The sequence below is a fragment of the Cervus elaphus genome, chromosome 14, assembly GCF_910594005.1.
Source record: "Cervus elaphus chromosome 14, mCerEla1.1, whole genome shotgun sequence".
In the NCBI taxonomy this organism is placed as follows: domain Eukaryota; kingdom Metazoa; phylum Chordata; class Mammalia; order Artiodactyla; family Cervidae; genus Cervus; species Cervus elaphus.
The window spans coordinates 21,379,099-21,396,991 of NC_057828.1; the positions used below are offsets into that span (position 1 = coordinate 21,379,099).

Genomic DNA, 17,893 nt, shown 5'->3' on the forward strand with positions numbered 1-17,893 from the left:
GAATACTGGAGTGGGTTGCCATGCCCTTCTCTAGGGGATCTTCCTGACCCAGGGATCGAACCTGTGTCTTTTACCCCCCCTGTGTTGGCAGGTGGGTTCATTACCACTAGCACCACCTGGGAAACCCAATCTTCCTGGTCACCTTAAACTTTATTCCCAGCCAATGCGGTTTCTCCTGCCTTTACCCCTTATCTTGGGCTCCTCATTTAAAAGGGTGACTTTTGGTTTATCAGTCTTTACCTGGTTGTAGGATATTTCCTTGCCTCCTTAATTCAGATGAATGTCAACAGCAATAGAATACATCATATCAAAAGTTTGCTTTTTTTTTTTGCAGAGAGTTTCAGAGAAATCTAGATATATTAACTTCTATAAGTATAAATATATTAACTTCAGTTGAACCACTTGGATACTGCTTCTCAGTTTTATCAAGAGTTATAGTTACCTTGTCATAATAATAAAATAAAGGAATGGTTATTGAGAAGCTTCTGGTTTAGTTACAACTGAAACATGAGAAATAGAAAAAGTTCTCATTTAGCATCACATGTACTTGAGTACATCCAATCAACTGGATGACTTGTATACAGTTTAGTGCATTAAAAAATCAACACAAGATATTTTTCTAGATTTCTGAAAGCCAGATAAGTTGAGGTATTATCAGTCTATATTCCTTCCCATTCATAAAGTTAATTTTTGAGTTCTCCAAAAGCTCATCAATATAATTTATATCGAGTATTTATTTTGTAAAAATCAAATCAGTCTTAATACAGAAATGATCTATCACTCATCACCAAATATCAACCTTGAATGCTTATTCATGGTTATCTAAGCATGGACTTCCAAGACTGCAAAATGTTAATCTAGTAAAAAAAAAAACAAAATGTTAATCTAGTAAGAAAATTTCCACTGATTTCACACATCCACTGACTTTATGGGTGCCATCTCTGCCTACAGACCTCTTGGTTGGTGGGATAAAGAACACATTTTTTAATGACACATAAATACATGCAGTGTTGCTCCAGAATCTAAGATCAGCTCAGTTCAGTTCAGTCACTCAGTTGTGTTCGACTCTTTGTACACGCCAGGCTCCCCTGTCCATCACCAACTCCCGGAGCTTGCTCAAACTCATGTCCATCGAATTGTTGATGCCATCCAACCATCTCATCCTCTGTCATCTCCTTCTTCTCCTGCCTTCAATCTTTCCCAACATCAGGGTCTTTTCTAATGAGTCAGCTGTTCGCATGAGGTGGCCAAAGTATTGGAGTTTCAGTTTCAGCATCAGTCCTTCTAATGAATATTCAGGATTGATCTCCTTTAGGATGGACTGGTTGGATCTCCTTGCAGTCCAAGGGACTCTCAAGACTCTTCTCCAACACCACAGTTCAGAGCATCAATTCTCTAGCACTCAGCTTTCTTTATGGTCCAACTCTCACACCCATACATGACTACTGGAAAAACCAGAGCTTTGACCATACGAGTCTCTGTCGACAAAGTAATGTCTTTCCTTTTTAAAATGCTGTCTAGGTTTGTCATAGCTTTTCTTCCAAGGAGCAGATAGACTGATAGTATAAGAAAGGTAGAAGAAAATACCCTTTAGGTTCATGGTCTACTGTCACGCATGTGAACAGTGTGTTTCTTAGGTAGCATTGCTTAGTGGCATGACAGAAGTCCCAAAATGGTCAGTGGAAGCATTTAGCATTGTTGGCCAGGAGCTGCTTTCAATTCTTTTAGTGCTTTGGGGCATCTGGTAGAAGACTGTACAAGACTGTAAAGTGGTGTGGGGGATACAAGATGGATAGGACAGGCTTCTGATTCTTAGGAGCTTATAATCTAATACAGCATATCAACAATGCATACAGACACACACAATTCAGAGTGCAGTAAATGCTATAACTGAATGCCAGGAAAATCAGGGAAATACTGAGGGGATACTTCCAGTTGGGAAAGGAGGAGGTAAGGCATTGGGGAAAACTTCATTGGCATCTGACATAAGACAGGAAAGATGTAAAGTTTGAGTAGATGAAAATGTGTGCAGGATTGGAGGAAAGAATAGAAGAAAAACTGCAGGATACATTTGGAAAAGAGCTAAGAGTTGAATGAGCCAGAGTTGTGGATATAGGGCAATAGTGGGGATTAAGGCAGGGAAGCGGGTGGTATGACTGGAAGGGATTGTGGAATGTCACCCTAAAGTTTTTGGACCATATTTGGTAGGAAACAATCAGCAACATTAGGGAAAATTTTAAGAAATAATTATAGTCATAAATAAGTAAACAACTCTATCATTTGAAGGAATGATGGAAGAACTTTTAAATTTTGCCCTGTCATAGTACAGGTCATGGTTAGTGGCTGGTAAAATAATAAATCTGTTTAGATGAAATAATTAATTTAATTATTATTCAGCTAACATGTATAGATTTTTCATATGTAAAAGGTAATAGAGTGCTTTCTTAGGAATTAGATTTTGCAGCAACTTGGATGAACCTAGAGTTTATCATACTAAGTGAAGTAAGTCAGCCAGAGAAAGACAAATATATTGCATATATGTGGAATATTAAAAAATGATACAAATCAACTCATAAAAAACATAAATAAATATGCAGACATATAAAATAAACTCATAGCTATCAAAGGGGAAAGGGGGGACCAGGGAGATAAATTAGGAGTTTGTGATTATCAGATACAAACTACTATATATAAAATAAACAATAAGGGTAATTTGGGAGTTTGGATTAAAATATACACACTACTATATATAAAAGAGATACACACCAAGGACCTACTATATAGCACAGGAAACTCTGCTTAATATTTTTAATAACCTGTAAGGGAAAAGAATCTGAAAAGAATACACACACACCATATCTGAATCACTTTGCTTCACACCTGAAACTAACACGTTATAAATCAACCATGCTTCAGTTGAAAAAACGAAAAAATAGATATGCTCTAAATAGTAAATTTACAATTGGAAACTAAATAATGTTGACACAAAAACGCTCATCGTCACAGATATTACACATAAGCGACTATGGCAGCTGTACAAAGAGGTCGAAGCCCTTATTCCTCAACTGTGTGTGATAACGCCAAATATGTGCCTTGTTCAGCTCATCATCTTAAGAGACTAAGTTTCTGCTCCTATAAATTGAAACATGATAACCTTGGGAATAAGATTCTTTTATTAAATGTATTGAATGTTTGCTCCATTTCAAAATTTCAAATTACTCTTTACACACTGTTTGTAGTCCAGGTGGGGATTATGACAACTGGACTGAATTGAAGCCAATTATACTGTCTTGGGTTCTGACTTCCTGTCAGGATCGCATGGACCTGGGTCTGTGGTTTCTGTCGGTAGCGGGGACATGCTTGTGTTGAACCATCCATACCCTTATACCCCGTACATATCAAACAGCTAGAATCAACTGGAAAAGTTTAGGGATACTGCTGATGACCACAAAGTAAAACGAAACTAACTCAAAGGTATAAACAATAGGAATGAAAAGTGAAAGTGAAAGTTCCTCAGTCCTATGCAACTCTTTGGGACCCCATGAACTATACAGTCCATGGAATTCTCCAGGCAGGAATTCTGGAGTGGGTAGCTGTTCCCTTCTCCAGGGAATCTACCCAACCCAGGGATCGAACCCAGGTCTCCTGCATTGCTGGTGGATTCGTTACCAGCTGAGCTACCAGGGAATTCCTAGTTCTCGGTTCTAACTAATGTCAGAGGGCTCAACTGGAAAGATTTCAAGAAAGTATAAATGCATATCCTCCCATTAAGTAATTGCTGACATGTATTGTTATATAATTGATTAGTCAGGAGTTTGTTATAAAAATTATAAATTTCAAATTTAAAATGTTTAGCTTAGAGTATTCATGTGTTAGTGCCATGTAGTCTGCTTTTGTGGCTTTACTTTCACAAATATCTATGTTCAGAGAAGAAGAATGATATGTGAAAAACTAGGGGTGTGTGTGGTATTTCTTTTCTCTCATTGAAGTACATCATTCATTTTGTAATGAGGGGTCAATGCAAAAAGAACATTCAATTCACAGAAGTTTTCTTTATAGACGAACGGGCTCTATCAATTTAGCCTGTAAAGCAAAAGCTAGGGTTCTTACAAAGTGAACGATGACACCTCAGGTACCATAAAAACACTGAGAGAAGAAAAGAACAGTTTGAAATGGCTCGTTTTTCAAAAGAGAAGAGGAAAAAAAAAATAAATTTGTGATAATTAAATTTTAAAGTGGCAAATCAGTCACACTAAATATTAAAAAGCAGTCCTTCAGATCTATCAAAATTAAAAATGTGCATACTCAATGACCTGGCAATCTATTTTACAGCAATACTAGTAAAATGGTACTAAAACTACAGTGAACCGAATTTCATTCATTCCAGCCAGCCTTATGTTTATTCAATCCTTGATTACACACATTTAGTGAAGGCTTCCTGTGTACTTGACACCCTCCTAAGCTCTGAGGACACAGCAGAAAACAAAAGAGATGAAACAGTACCCTCCTGAGTCTTATATTAAAATGAGAAAAAATGGGCCATCTGTAAGCAAAATGGAGAGAGAGAGTCAAAAATTGTGGCAAATTATGAAGGGAATAAGTAGAGCGATGAGCTAGTGTTTAGGTTTAGGTGGTGGGGAGGGTGTCTTGGCTTAAGAAGGGTGGGTGAAAATCCCTGAAGACAGTTCATTTAGAAACTTCTTTAGACTGCGGAAGGAACCATGTGAAGAACCAGGGCAGAAACTTTCAGGCAGAAGGATAAGCTTGGGAGTTTTGCTGACAGAGAGAAGCTAGTGTGAGTGAGGGTGTGAGTGAAAAGAACAGCCCAAGGTACAGCCAAAGTGGTGAGCAGGCGCGAGACGGTGTGCATCTTTTAGGCCAAGGTAAGAGTGACAGCCTGATGCTAATTTCAGCGGAAAATCATTGAAGGCCTTTTAGCAAGGGAGTGACACAATTTGATTTAGGTTTTAAAGATATCATTCTTCCTTTAGAAAACTAAAAATAGAGTCATCATATCACACAGCAATCCCACTTCTATGCACATATCTGGAGAAAACTCTCATTCAAAAAGCTACACGCACAGGAATGTTCCTTGCAGTACTATTCATAAAGGCCAAGACATGGGAACAGCCTAAATGTCCATCAATGGCTGCGTGGATAAAGAAAATGAGGTGCATATATACAATGGAGTACTACTCAGCCATAAAAGGAATTAAATAATGCTATTTGCAGCAGCATGAATCGGCCTAGAGATTATCATATTGAAGTAAGCCAAAAACAAATATCATATATCACTTATATGTGCAATCTAAAAAGTGATACAAATGAATTTACTTAGAAAACAGAAATGGACTCAGACATAGAAAACAAACTCTTGATTATCAAAGGAGAAAGGCATGAAGAATAAATTAGGAGTTTGGGATTAGCAGAAAAACTATATATAAAAGAGATTAACAACAAGGGTCTACTGTATAGAACAGGAAATTATACTTAATATTTTGTAATAAACTATAATGGAAAATAATCTGAAAAAGAAGATATGTATATATAAATATACATATATTAACATATATATAAATAAATATATACATAAAACTGAGTACATTGCAGTACACCATAAACTAACACAACACTATAAATCAACTATACCTCAATAAAAAATGTGTGTGAGTGTGTTAGTCACTCAGTCGTGTCTGACTGTGACCCCATAGACTGTAGCCTGCCAGGCTCCTCTGTCCATGGAATTCTCCAGGCAAGAATACTGGAGTGGGTTGCCATTTCCTTCTCCAGGGGATCTTCCCCACACAGGGACTGAACCCAGGTCTCCCACATTGCAGGCAGATTCTTTACCATCTGAGTCACCAAATAAAGGAATAAAAAAAGAGACCACTTTGGTTGCTGTGTGAAAAATGTATGTAGGGGGTTGTATTAGTCTACTCAGGCTGCCGTAATAGAAATACGAGGCATGCTAGGTCATTTCAGTCATGTCCAACTCTGTGTGACCCCATGGACTGTAGCCCACCAGGCTCATCTGTCCATGAGATTCTCCAGGCAAGAATACTGGAGTGGGTTGCCACGCCCTCCTCCTTACTATGTCATCAGTGAGTGAGTAAGTGAAGTTGCTCAGTTGTGTCTGACTCTTTGCCACCCCATGGACTGTAGCCTACCAGGCTCCTCCATCCATGGGATTTTCCACACAAGAGTACTGGAGTGGGTTGCCATTTCCTTCTCCAGGGGAATCTTCCTGACCCAGGGGTTGAACCCAGGTCCTCCCGCATTGCAGGCAGATGCTTTACCGTCAGCCACCAGGGAAGTTTTCATACTGAGCGTAAAAAGGACTTTACATGCATTATCTCATTTCATCTGCATGGCAAAGCTCTGAAAGTGGTAAGGAAACTGAGGCTTAGATAAATAATTTGCCCAGAGTCACAGTGCTAATAAATGGCATGGTTATACTTTTATTTCTGTACTATTCTGAGTTCATATGTTCTTGTCAACTGTATCCACAGTCCTAATGTTTTGGTCCTAGGACCCCTATTTTTAAAAAATAATAAGGATCCCTAAAAGCTTTGGTTTCTGTGCTTTATATATCCTAACATTTGCTATATAAAAAATTAAAATTGAGAAAATATTAAAGGAAAAGAATACAGAAGCACATACTCTACTAACCAGCAGAAAGAAAACATTATTACATACTTGGAAAACTCCACTGTGCACTTTGAGGGGATGAGACTGAAAAAGACATATAATGTCCTCATATCAATCATCAAAATATTTTTGACCTAGTAGATTTCCTGAGAAAGTTTCTGGGACTCTAAGGGGCTCATGAACTACATTGTGATATCGCTTAACCACATAATACTATACTTTAATTGACAGTACCAATTAAAGATTAATCAAAGATTTGTTTGAACTTTAATGCAGTGAAGGAAGGAGTCTTAAGCTTCTAACTTTTGATAGACACACTCATAATACTTGTGATTAAATATGAAATATCCATGTATACATAAGTCCTATTAGTAAAACTTTTAATTAGGGTTAAAGAGTCAAAAAATTATAACTGGACTGTACTTCAACAGCCTAATTTTATGGTTGAAACTAAAGTCCAAATGGCATAGATTACCTGTATAAGATTTTACAAATCCATCAATACTAGATTTGCAATTGAACTTGAGCTTCCCAACTCATATGTATACAAAATTAAAATTATTTGTTTGAAACAAGTTGTCCCAAATTTCTTTTTCATAAGTATTACCACCTGTGAGAGAGAATGGGCTTGTATTTATTCATAGATGTACTTCCTTTATTAATTGATCTTCTTCTGTATTATATCTGTCTGTTCACTTGTCTGTCCATCTACTACAAAGTGAATGAAATGTTTTGCATCAGGAGTGTTTCCTAACCTTGCTCTACTCTAGTTTCCTCATACATGAAAAAGGAATAGTAATAGCACCTATCTTTTACAGTTTGTAAATTTTAGTGAGTTATATCTTAGAATAGGTTTTGATATGTAGGGCATTTAATAAGTGCTAGACTTTATTATTAGTATCTTAAACATCTAAAAGATGCTTCTATCCATAAGACAATAAATATTCTGGAAGTTATGAAGGAATAAAAGGTTGATTCTTAAGCAATGGAGAGCTAACAAGGTATTTCTAGTGCATACTACCCTGGCTCATATGGAGACTATATGGAGAATGGTATGTTGAAAAAAGGCATAGCATCTTATGAATATAAGCACTTCTTTTAAGTTAAATTTATAAGCAATATCTCTGTAAATGTTTTCTGTGAAGACCTAGTAGTTACTGGAAAAATGTGCATTGAAAAACTGAGCAAATTCTGCCTTGTCATTGACTTCAACTATTTGGTCTTTAGAAATTTATTTAAATATAAATGTATATATAAATTTACATGGAAATTTATTTACATCTATGTATACATATATGTATGGATCTTTCTTGGTAGCTCAGTGGTAAAGTATCCACCTGCAATTCAGGAAACATATGTTCAATCCCTGGGGTCAGGAAGATCCCCCAGAGAAGGCAATAGCAACCCACTCCAGTATTCTTGCCTGGGAAATCCCAGGGACAGAGGAGCCTGGCGGGCTACAGTGCACTGGGTCACAAAAGAGTCGGACACAACTCAGTGACTAAACAACAAGAATATATATATTTACACATACATAAACTGGATTATCTAATAATGGGCATGAATTTTTACTTTTACCTACAGGGCATTCAACATGATACAGTTTTTGTTTTCTTATGTATCTTGACTTTGGGGACTGAGCTGGAAAAGATATTATCTTTTTCCAATGAAGAACAAATAACACTATTAGGTAATATGGAACATTTACAAAGAGAGTTTGTTAGTAATACACTCAAAATGATATTTTTCAGAGGGTCTTGGGTATTAGGATGGCAGATACTCATTCAGTCCTTGTGGGTCAAGTTATCTTTAGAAATAGGAAAATGTGAACAACTTTATGATAGTAAATGTGAAAGTTTACATAAAGTGGGAAATTCTAGAAAAATAGGAAAAATTAAACAACTGCATTCAAATACATTAATCAGCTTTAAAACAAAATGAAATAAAGCCCTGAGTGAGCCTCTTACTCTAAAAAGGCCCAGGTCCAGAGAGAAGTTTTCTGTTACTGCTTTTTAACTAAATCTGCAAGTAACAGATAACTGATATTATGTACAGGGGGGGTTCCAGAAAATAGGTAAACTGGCCACATACCAATCTCTCTACATGTCTTAAGAAAATATCAAAATTGAACAAGACCATAATAAGAAAAATGTGTTTTTATAGATCAAAATCACTTGAGATGAAAAAGCCATAATATTATTAAATAGTATCCAACATCACATTTAAAAGACATATTATGACTCTGTAGGATTTAGCCCTTAGAAAAGTTGATTTACATATGATCATTTTAATAGAATTAATAAAATCCATCACTCATTCATGATAAAACCTCTTAGCCAGGTAAAAATGGAAGGAATTATCCTTAATCTGATAAAAATTTACTAAAATCATACAGTAAATTATATTTAAAGTCCTAGAAATCTTATGATCAATATAACAATCAGGTAAGACAGGATGCCCTCCATTCATTATTGTACTGATAATTCTAGGAAATGCTACACCAAAAAAACAAAAAAACAGAAAAACAAAAACCCGAAACATTCTCTGACATAAATCATATCAGTGTTACCTTAGGTCAGTTTCCCAAGACAATAGAAATAAAAACAAAAATAAACAAATGGGACTTAACCAAACTTATAATCTTTTGCACAGTAAAGGAAACTGTAAACAAAATGAAGACAACCTATGGACTGTGAGAAAATATTTAAAAATTAAGTGCTGACAAAGGCCTAATTTCAAAAAGATACACAAATAGTTCACACAATTAAGCAACAAAAATCAACCAATCTAATCGAAAAATGGGCAGAAGACCTAAACAGACATTTCTCCAAAGAAGATGTGCAGATGGCCAACAGGCACATGAAGAGATGCTCGTCACTGCTAATTATTAGAGAAATGCAAATCAAAACTACTAAAAATGAGGTACCATCCTCACAGTGGTCAGGATAGTATCATTAAAAAATCTACGAATAACAAAATGCTGGAGAGGGTTTGGAGAAAAAGGAACCCTCCTACACTGTGGGTGGGCATGTAAATTGGTACAGCCACTATGGAGACAAGTATGGCGGTTCCTTAAAAAACTAAAAATAAAACTACCATATGATCTAGCAATTCCATTCTTGGGCATATACCCAGACAAAACTATAACTTAAAAAAATACAAGCATCACTATGATTATAACAGCACTACTTATAGTAGCCAAGACACGGAAGCAACCTAAGTATCCGCTGACATATGACCAGACAAAGAAGATGTGGTACATATAGACAATGGAAATTACTCAACCATGAAAAGAATGAAGTAAAGCCATTTGCAGTAACATGGATGGACTCAGATCTTAGCATACGAAATAAAAGAGAAAAATACCATATAATATCATGGATATATGGAATCTAAAATACAACACAAATGAACATATCTACAAAATAGAAACAGACTCACAAACACAAAGAACAGACCTGTGGTTGCTGAGGGTGAGGGGAATAGGAGAAGGATGGATTGGGAATTTGGGATCAGCAGATGCAAACTATTCAGTTTAGAATGGATAAACAAGAAGGTCCTATTGTGTAGTGTAGAAACTATATTCAATATCCTGTGATACACCATAATGGAAAAGAATATGAAAAATAATGTATATATATAAATATATGTATAACTGAATCACAGCTATACAACAGAAATGAACACAACATCATGAATCAAGAATACTTCAATAAAATAAAATTTTAAAATATTCATCATGGAATATACCTCATTTCTTTGAATCCTTGGATTCAAAGGAGTCCAAGACACACTGTTATTTTATGTATCCCTAAGAAAGAAAAAAACACTTCCAATTGAATGAAGATACAATGCTCTTTTATCACTTAGAATTTTTGTCTTATATATGTGGAAAGATACCTTGAGACTTGCATTTTTTTTAGTTGTATGCTCTTATGTCTTTCTCTGTATACAATAAATAACTTTTCATTTTAACGCCAAATCATAGTGTAATCTTTTTTTTTTGGGGGGGGGTGTCTTCACTTTTATTTAACCCAAAATAGCTAATGACAAAAACATTTAAAAAATATCTCGAACACTTGACTATTCAGTCATTTTTGGTTGATGACACTTGATTATTCAGTTCTTACTTGCTTCCATATGTAGTAACACATCTAGCATAAATACATCACCAAGAGTTTGCAGAAAGCTTTAAATCTGTATATTCAGAGCCTAGTCAAAAACCATGATTTACTTATTAGTTTTGAATTTAAATACTTTTCTCCTACACAGAAGCTTATTAACCTAATAATCATAAATAAGCTAGCTATTAATTAGTTTTCAAGGAAATGCCCAAATACAGCACACACATACAGCCTGCATATATGCTTTTATTCATTATTAGTCAAAATCTGAATGTCTGTAAGATGCACAGCGGAGGTGCATCATAAACCCATTTAATTTACATCAATTAAATATATGAGGTCAGTGAAAAGGAAATGATAAGCAATAAGGAAAATAACAATCAATCTGGCAATTATACTACCTATTCAATGAATGAATGCCTTGAGTAAACCAAGATGAGTGTTGTCAATCTGGGGTTCCCTCAGCTACTGTCAAATCACATTTACCTTTTATAGGGCAAGCATCTTGCAAGGCTAAGTATAATTTTAGTGTTCAAAGGTACATGTTTCTTCTACAAAATAGTCCCCAAACAAATACCAACAACTTTAATTGGTCTTCAACCGAAGAAACAGTTATCTCTTCCAACACTAGAGGAAAAACTGTCGTGGAAGGAGATTTCTGATATGACACCATTTTAAAGGGCTTTCAAGGTCAATCTTGATACCCCAGTCTACCTTATGTGCTGACTGACATTAGAAGTGAACCCCTGCATGTGATGCAACTCCACTGTAATGCAAATTAAAATGTCGTGATTTTTAAAATGCCCTAGTATGGTCTGTATAATTTCATTTCCAGTTTAGTTCCTTCCTCACATTTAGCAGTGTGTTTCTATAATGCTCTCCTGGTGCCAGCATTTCAGAATATTATCTATCGCTGGCTGAGAAAAATCTCATGATGAAAAGATTAGTGTGTCATAGAATCTGAACAAAAAAAAAATCTACCAAAGCTCATCAGTCTCACGATTCAGGGTAAGATTTTTCAATTAGCAAATGGTGTGATTGAAGTGGAGAGTAACCGTTCTGCTACACTCAGAGGTCCCAAAGATCTTCTTTAGTCTTCTTTTCTGGGGTTTCTAAACTGGCAGCTATATTCCACTTCTTAAACAGTTGGCCTTAACCTCAGCACTGCCCGGATTCGGTTTCTACTTTAAAAGCACCATTCTAACGGAAATGTCCCTGCTCTGAATTAAGCTGGGACTGTGAATTTTACCACTAGCAAGAGAGAGCCGTTATATCATAGAGTTTAGGTTAATTTGGTAGGTATCCATTTCCTTGACTACGACTTCAAAACCTGCTTCAGCTTCTTCTAGCCATGGAGGATTTCTACCTGGGCTGTAGATGAGGGTAAAATATCTCATGGAGAACTCCTTCAGTAACGACATTTGGAAAATCGCTGGCTGCAGGCAAGATGTATGCATCCCTGAGGAACAGCAGCCCTGGCTGGTGGGACAGTTTGCTTACTCTTCAGACTCTGTCTCATCAAAAGATCCACAACTCTCTGTCTTTGGTAGAGAGGGAAAATGTTGAACATTTAGGAAATCAAGAAATAGTTCCGGAAGTTCTTCATTTTCCAGAATGACTGCCTGTAAATAGGTTTCAAACCTTGTCATTGCTGTTCTAACTTTTGGGACCCAGTTCCGAACATGTTTAGAAGGAATTTCTGGAGTTTTAATACCTTTCTTAAGCTTTTTGTGCAGGGCATGAAATTCGCTGTACCTTTTTCCAGCAAAATGTTTTCTTCCATTCATTAGCACTTCTATCTTAAACACTTAAACACTTCTATCTTAAATCCCCGCTCCAGGTCACTCTCGTTGTAGCAAAAGGACGGGATGTACCAGCCGGCTGGTGGAGGGCCCATAGTATAATCTTTTTGAAGACATTTTAAGTGGCAATTAAACTCTATGTGTGTAGTACTGGCAGTGTAGGTAACTCAACTGAAGTGACAAGAGTGTGAATGGCATTGATCAAGTTCATCCAGACCCAGGAAACGACAAGTAGGTAATAACTGCCACTTACATTGATGGTAAGACTTAGATGCATGTGGTTTCAGAGAGAGATGGAGAAATGTGAAAAAATGTTCATCATAAAAATCAATGAGCTTTCTGTTCTCTGTTTTCCGAGTATCCTTCCTGAATAGAAGAGTGCTGCCTGAAACACGGGAGACCTGGGTTCTATCCCTGGGTTGGAAGATCCCCTGGAGAAGGGAAAGGCTACCCATTCTAGTATTCTGGCCTGGAGAATTCCATGAATTGACTGTACAGTCCATGGGGTTGCAAAGATTCAGACACGACTGAGTGATTTTCACTTTCACCCCAAGGTAAAAACCAGTGCATAACTTATAGTCCATTTATTTTAGAAAAGCAAACTGATTTGTTTTTGGTGACACTGATGGGACCAGAAACCTAAAGCTGGCCTACTTAAAGGGCAGTCCAAACACACTGCCACTTTGGCTACAGTGCAACCAGCAATGGCAGGAAATGAAAACCAGACTGGGAACTCAGAAATGAGGTTGTGAGGGTGGTAACAAATGGATACATTAGGACTTTGGTTGTGCATACAAAGCAGTGCAGAAAGACATATCTGACTACTACATTCAGTGCTGCTGCTGCTTTCAAAGCTGTTTGTAGCATATATTCTATGTACTTTTCATCCTTTTCATAAATAGTTTCTCAAAGGGTTAAGACAGTGACTGCATGCTATAGGGTAGGCACTTTCCAAGTGCTTTATGTATATTATACTGTTTAATCCTTAAAGCAATCTCATGAGATAGCACTGCTATTATCCTCATTTTCAGATAAGGAAATGGATGTAAAGTTGAAGCAAATAGTCCATGGTTGTATAATTATGACTGTCTATGGCAGAAAGTGAAGAAGAACTAAAGAGCCTCTTGATGAAAGTAAAAGAGGAGAGTGAAAAAGTTGGCTTAAAGCTCAACATTCAGAAAACTAAGATCATGGCATCTAGTTCCATCACTTCATGGCAAATAGATGGGGAAACAGCGGCAGACTTTATTTTTGGGGGCTCCAAAATCACTGCAAATGGTGACTGCAGCCATGAAATTAAAACATGCTTACTCCTTGGAAGAAACCTAGACAGCATGTTTAAAAGGAGAGACATTACTTTGCCAACAAAGGTTCATCTAGTCAAGGCTATGGTATTTCCAGAGGTCATGTATGGATGTTAGAGTTGGACTATAAAGAAAGCTGAGTGCACAAGAATTGATGTTTTTGAACTATGGTATTGGAGAAGACTCCTGAGAGTCCCTTGGACTGCAAGGAGATCCATCCAGTCCATCCTAAAGGAGATCAATCCTGAATATTCATTAGAAGGACTGATGCTGAAGTTGAAGCTCCAATACTTGCACCACCTGATGCAAAGAACTGACTCATTTGAAAAGACCCTGATGCTGGGAAAGATTGAAGGCAGGAGGAGAAGGGGATGACAGAGGATGAGATGGTTGGATGGAATCACTGACTCAATGGACATAAGTTTAAGCAAGCTCCAGGAGTTGGTGATGGACAGGGAAGTCTGGCGTGCTGTAGTCCATGGGGTCGCAAAGAGTCGGACACGACTGAGCGAATGAACTGAACTGAACTGATATAGGGGGCAGAACCAGGATTTGAGGGGAGGCATTCTAACTATAGACTCCAGGCTCATAACCCTGAATATACCCCCATTAGTCCCACCAGATTTCAGAAGGTGGAAGCCAATCTACACTACTTTTTGATAAAGAAAGGGTCTCACTTCTTCCTTCCAGGGACCCAGAAAGACTTCCTCTGCTCTCTGACCTGTTTACTGCTCTGTTTTATGAGGAATGAGGTTGAATGATAATCTCAAGAGGAATCAAGGGAATAGAAAGATTCAAAATAACACAGCTTTCAAAATAAACACAACTTCAATGGTCTGCATGCAAGTCAGGAAAAGCAGATGTTATAAGACTAAACAATGATAACACTCGAGGCTAAGAAAAGATACTGCAAAGGTAGGTCATCTTCCAAAGCTCACATGTGCCAGGCCCCAAAGGGGTTACCTGTTATCAACGACAAGGCAGTCTGGGCTTCCCAGGAGGCACTGGTAGTAATGAACCTGCCTGCTAATGCAGGAGACATAAGGGACGAGGGTTTGATCCCAGGGTCGGGAAGGTCCCCTGGAGGAGGGCGTGGCAACCCACTCCAGGATTCTTGCCTGGAGAAGCCCATGGACAGAGGAGTCTGGTGGGCTGCAGTCCATAGGATTGCAGAGAGTCAGACAGGACTGAAGCTGCTTAGCACCCACACAGCATGAAGGCAGTTTAGGCAGATGTTGGTGGCATACTTAAGCAGTTCTGACATGATTGTGCTGTTGCTTTGAAAACATTTTAGTATAATAGGATTTAAAATTTCCCCTTTTCTTTGGATTTTTTCAGTTAATATTGGCATTAAATTAAAGCATTAAGTCAGCCAGCTTAGTGCAAAGCAAATTATGTCAGGTTCAGCATTGAAGGCTTCACTATGGAATATCTATTGACTCAAGCTTATTAACTTGTAAATCCTCTAGTTTTAGATTATGATCTATTGATTATCTGCTTTTATTTGTGCTTTAAATGAATAAACAAAAAGAAATGATCACGGTTTAGTCATTACACCTTAAGAGAAAACGTACTTAAGCTAAGCATACTTAATTAAAAATAAAAACAACTTATATTTGTTCTGAGAGATAGAAGTTGTGGTTCTTATTTTCATTGAGGCAAGTCAAAGATTGTTTTTAGACCCTTGGACAAAACAGAAAAAAAAAAAGTGTCTCACTGAGGATAGACAGTGTGGTATGAGTTTGGGATCTTAATGCATTATTAAAATTATTCTGCGATCTATTATTTTGCTTGCCCTGTTTAGCAAGAAGCCAAAAATGCTCTCTTTAATGCAAAAGGAAATTCTCTGCGAAGCCCTGTGACTAATGTCTGGGGAATGAGGTAAGCTCTGAGAGCTGAGGTCCTTTAATAAAAATAAAAGCAGTTAACTTAAAGTTAGAAGACAGCTCTGTCACTCATACTAGAGGGCGCATTTGGCAAATTACCTACTTTTTATGCGTCTTCGTTTCTGACAGTTAATATATTTCTTATGACTTTTGTAAGGATTAAACTGGGTGACCTTCTGAAAGAGCCTTGTGCGTAGCTGTTGTTGTTCAGTCACTAAGTCATGTCCAACTCATCGTGACCCTGTGAACTGCAGTGGACCAGACTTCCCTGTCCTTCACTATCTCCTGGAGCTTGCTCAGAACTTCTTCGGTGCTCACTGAGTCAGTGACGCCATCCAACCATCTCATTCTCTGTCACTCCCTCCTCCTCTTGCCCTCAAGCTTTGCCAGCATCAGGGTCTTTTCCAGTGAGTTGTCTTTGTGAAATCAGGTGGCCAAAGTATTAGAGCTTCAGCTTCAGCATCAGTACTTCCAATGAATATTCAGGGTTGACGGTTGATTCCCTTTAGGATTGACCTGGTTTGATTTCCTTGCTGTCTAAGGGACTTTCAAGACTCTTATCCAGCACCACAGTTCAAAACATCAATTTTTTAGGTGCTCAGTCCAGCTCACACATCCATACATGACTACTGGAAAGATGACAGCCTCGACTACATGGACCTTTTTCAGCAAAGTAATAATTCTGCTTTTTAATACACTGCCTAGGTTTGTTACAGCTTTTCTTCCAAGAAACAGCATCTTTTAATTTTGTGGCTGCAGTCACCATTCAGAGTGATTTGGGAAACCAAGAAAATGAAATCTGACACTGTTTCCAGTTTTTCCCCATTTATTCGCCATGAAGTGATGGGACTAGTTGCCATGATCTTCATTTTTTGAATGCTGAGCTTTAAGTCAGCTTTTCACTCTCTTTCACCTTCAACAAGAGGTTCTTTAGTTTCTCTTCACTTTCTGCCATTAAAGTGGTATCGGCTGTATATCTGAGGTTGTTTATATTTATTTCTCCCAACAGTCTTGATTCCAGTTTATGAGTCATCCAGCCCAACATTTTGCATGATGTACTCTGCATATAAGTTAAACAAGCAGGGTGACAATATACAGCCTTGATGTACTCCTTTCCCAATTTTGAACTAATGTATTTTTCCATGTCCAGTTCTAACTGTTGCTTCTTGTCCTACATACAGGTTTCTCAGGAGGCAGGTAAGGTGGTCTGGTATTCCCATCTCTTTAAGAATTTTCCATAGTTTGTTGTGATCCAGTCAAAGGCTTTAGCTTAGTCAATGAATCAGTAGATGTTTTTCTGGAATTCCCTTGCTTTTTCTATGATCCAACCAGTGTTGGCAATTTGATCTCTGGTTTCTCTGCCTTTTCTAAATCCAGCTGGTACATCTGGAAGTTCTTGGTTCACGTACTGCTGCAGCCTATCTTGAAGAATTTTGAGCATACTCTTGCTAGCATGTGAAATAAGTGTAACTGTATAGTAATTTGCACATTTTTTGGCATTGCCTTTTTTCGGGTATGGAATGAAAACTGACCTTTTCCAGTCTGGTAGCCACTGCTGGGTTTTCCAAATTTGCTGGCATATTGCGTGCAGCACTTTAACACCATTATCTTTTAGGATTTGAAATAGCTCAACTGGATTTCCATCACCTCCACTAGCTTTGTTCACAGTGATGCTTCCTAAGGCCCACTTGATTTCACATTCCAGGATGTTGGGCTCTAGTTGAGTGACCATACCATTGTGGTTACCTGGGTCATTAAGACCTTTTTTGTATAGTTCTGTGTATTCTTGCCACTTCTACTTAATCTCTTCTGCTTCTGTTAGGTCCATATCATTTCTGTCCTTTATTGTGTCCATCTTTGCATGAAACATTTCCTTGGTATCTCCAGTTTTCTTAAAGAGAACTCTAGTCTTTTGCATTCTATTGTTTTCCTCTATTTCTTGCATTGTTCCCTTAAGAAGGCTTTCTTATCTCTCCTCGCTATTCTTTGGAACTCTCTGCATTGTTGGGTATGTCTTTGCCTTTCTTCTTTGTCTTGTCTCCTTTTCTTTTTTCCTCAGCTATTTGTAAGGCCTCCTCAGACAACCATTTTGCCTTGCTGCATTTCTTTTTTTCTTGAGGATAGATTTT

At 37.5% G+C, this 17,893-nt stretch overlaps 1 protein-coding gene and 1 pseudogene across 1 annotated transcript in view; both read right to left on the reverse strand.

Moving 5' to 3' along the window:
* The window catches only part of USH2A (usherin), an 890,339-nt gene that overhangs the window by 89,775 nt on the left and 782,671 nt on the right, over window positions 1-17,893 (reverse strand). The window lies entirely within an intron of this gene.
* LOC122708012 lies at window positions 12,135-12,669 on the reverse strand (annotated as a pseudogene).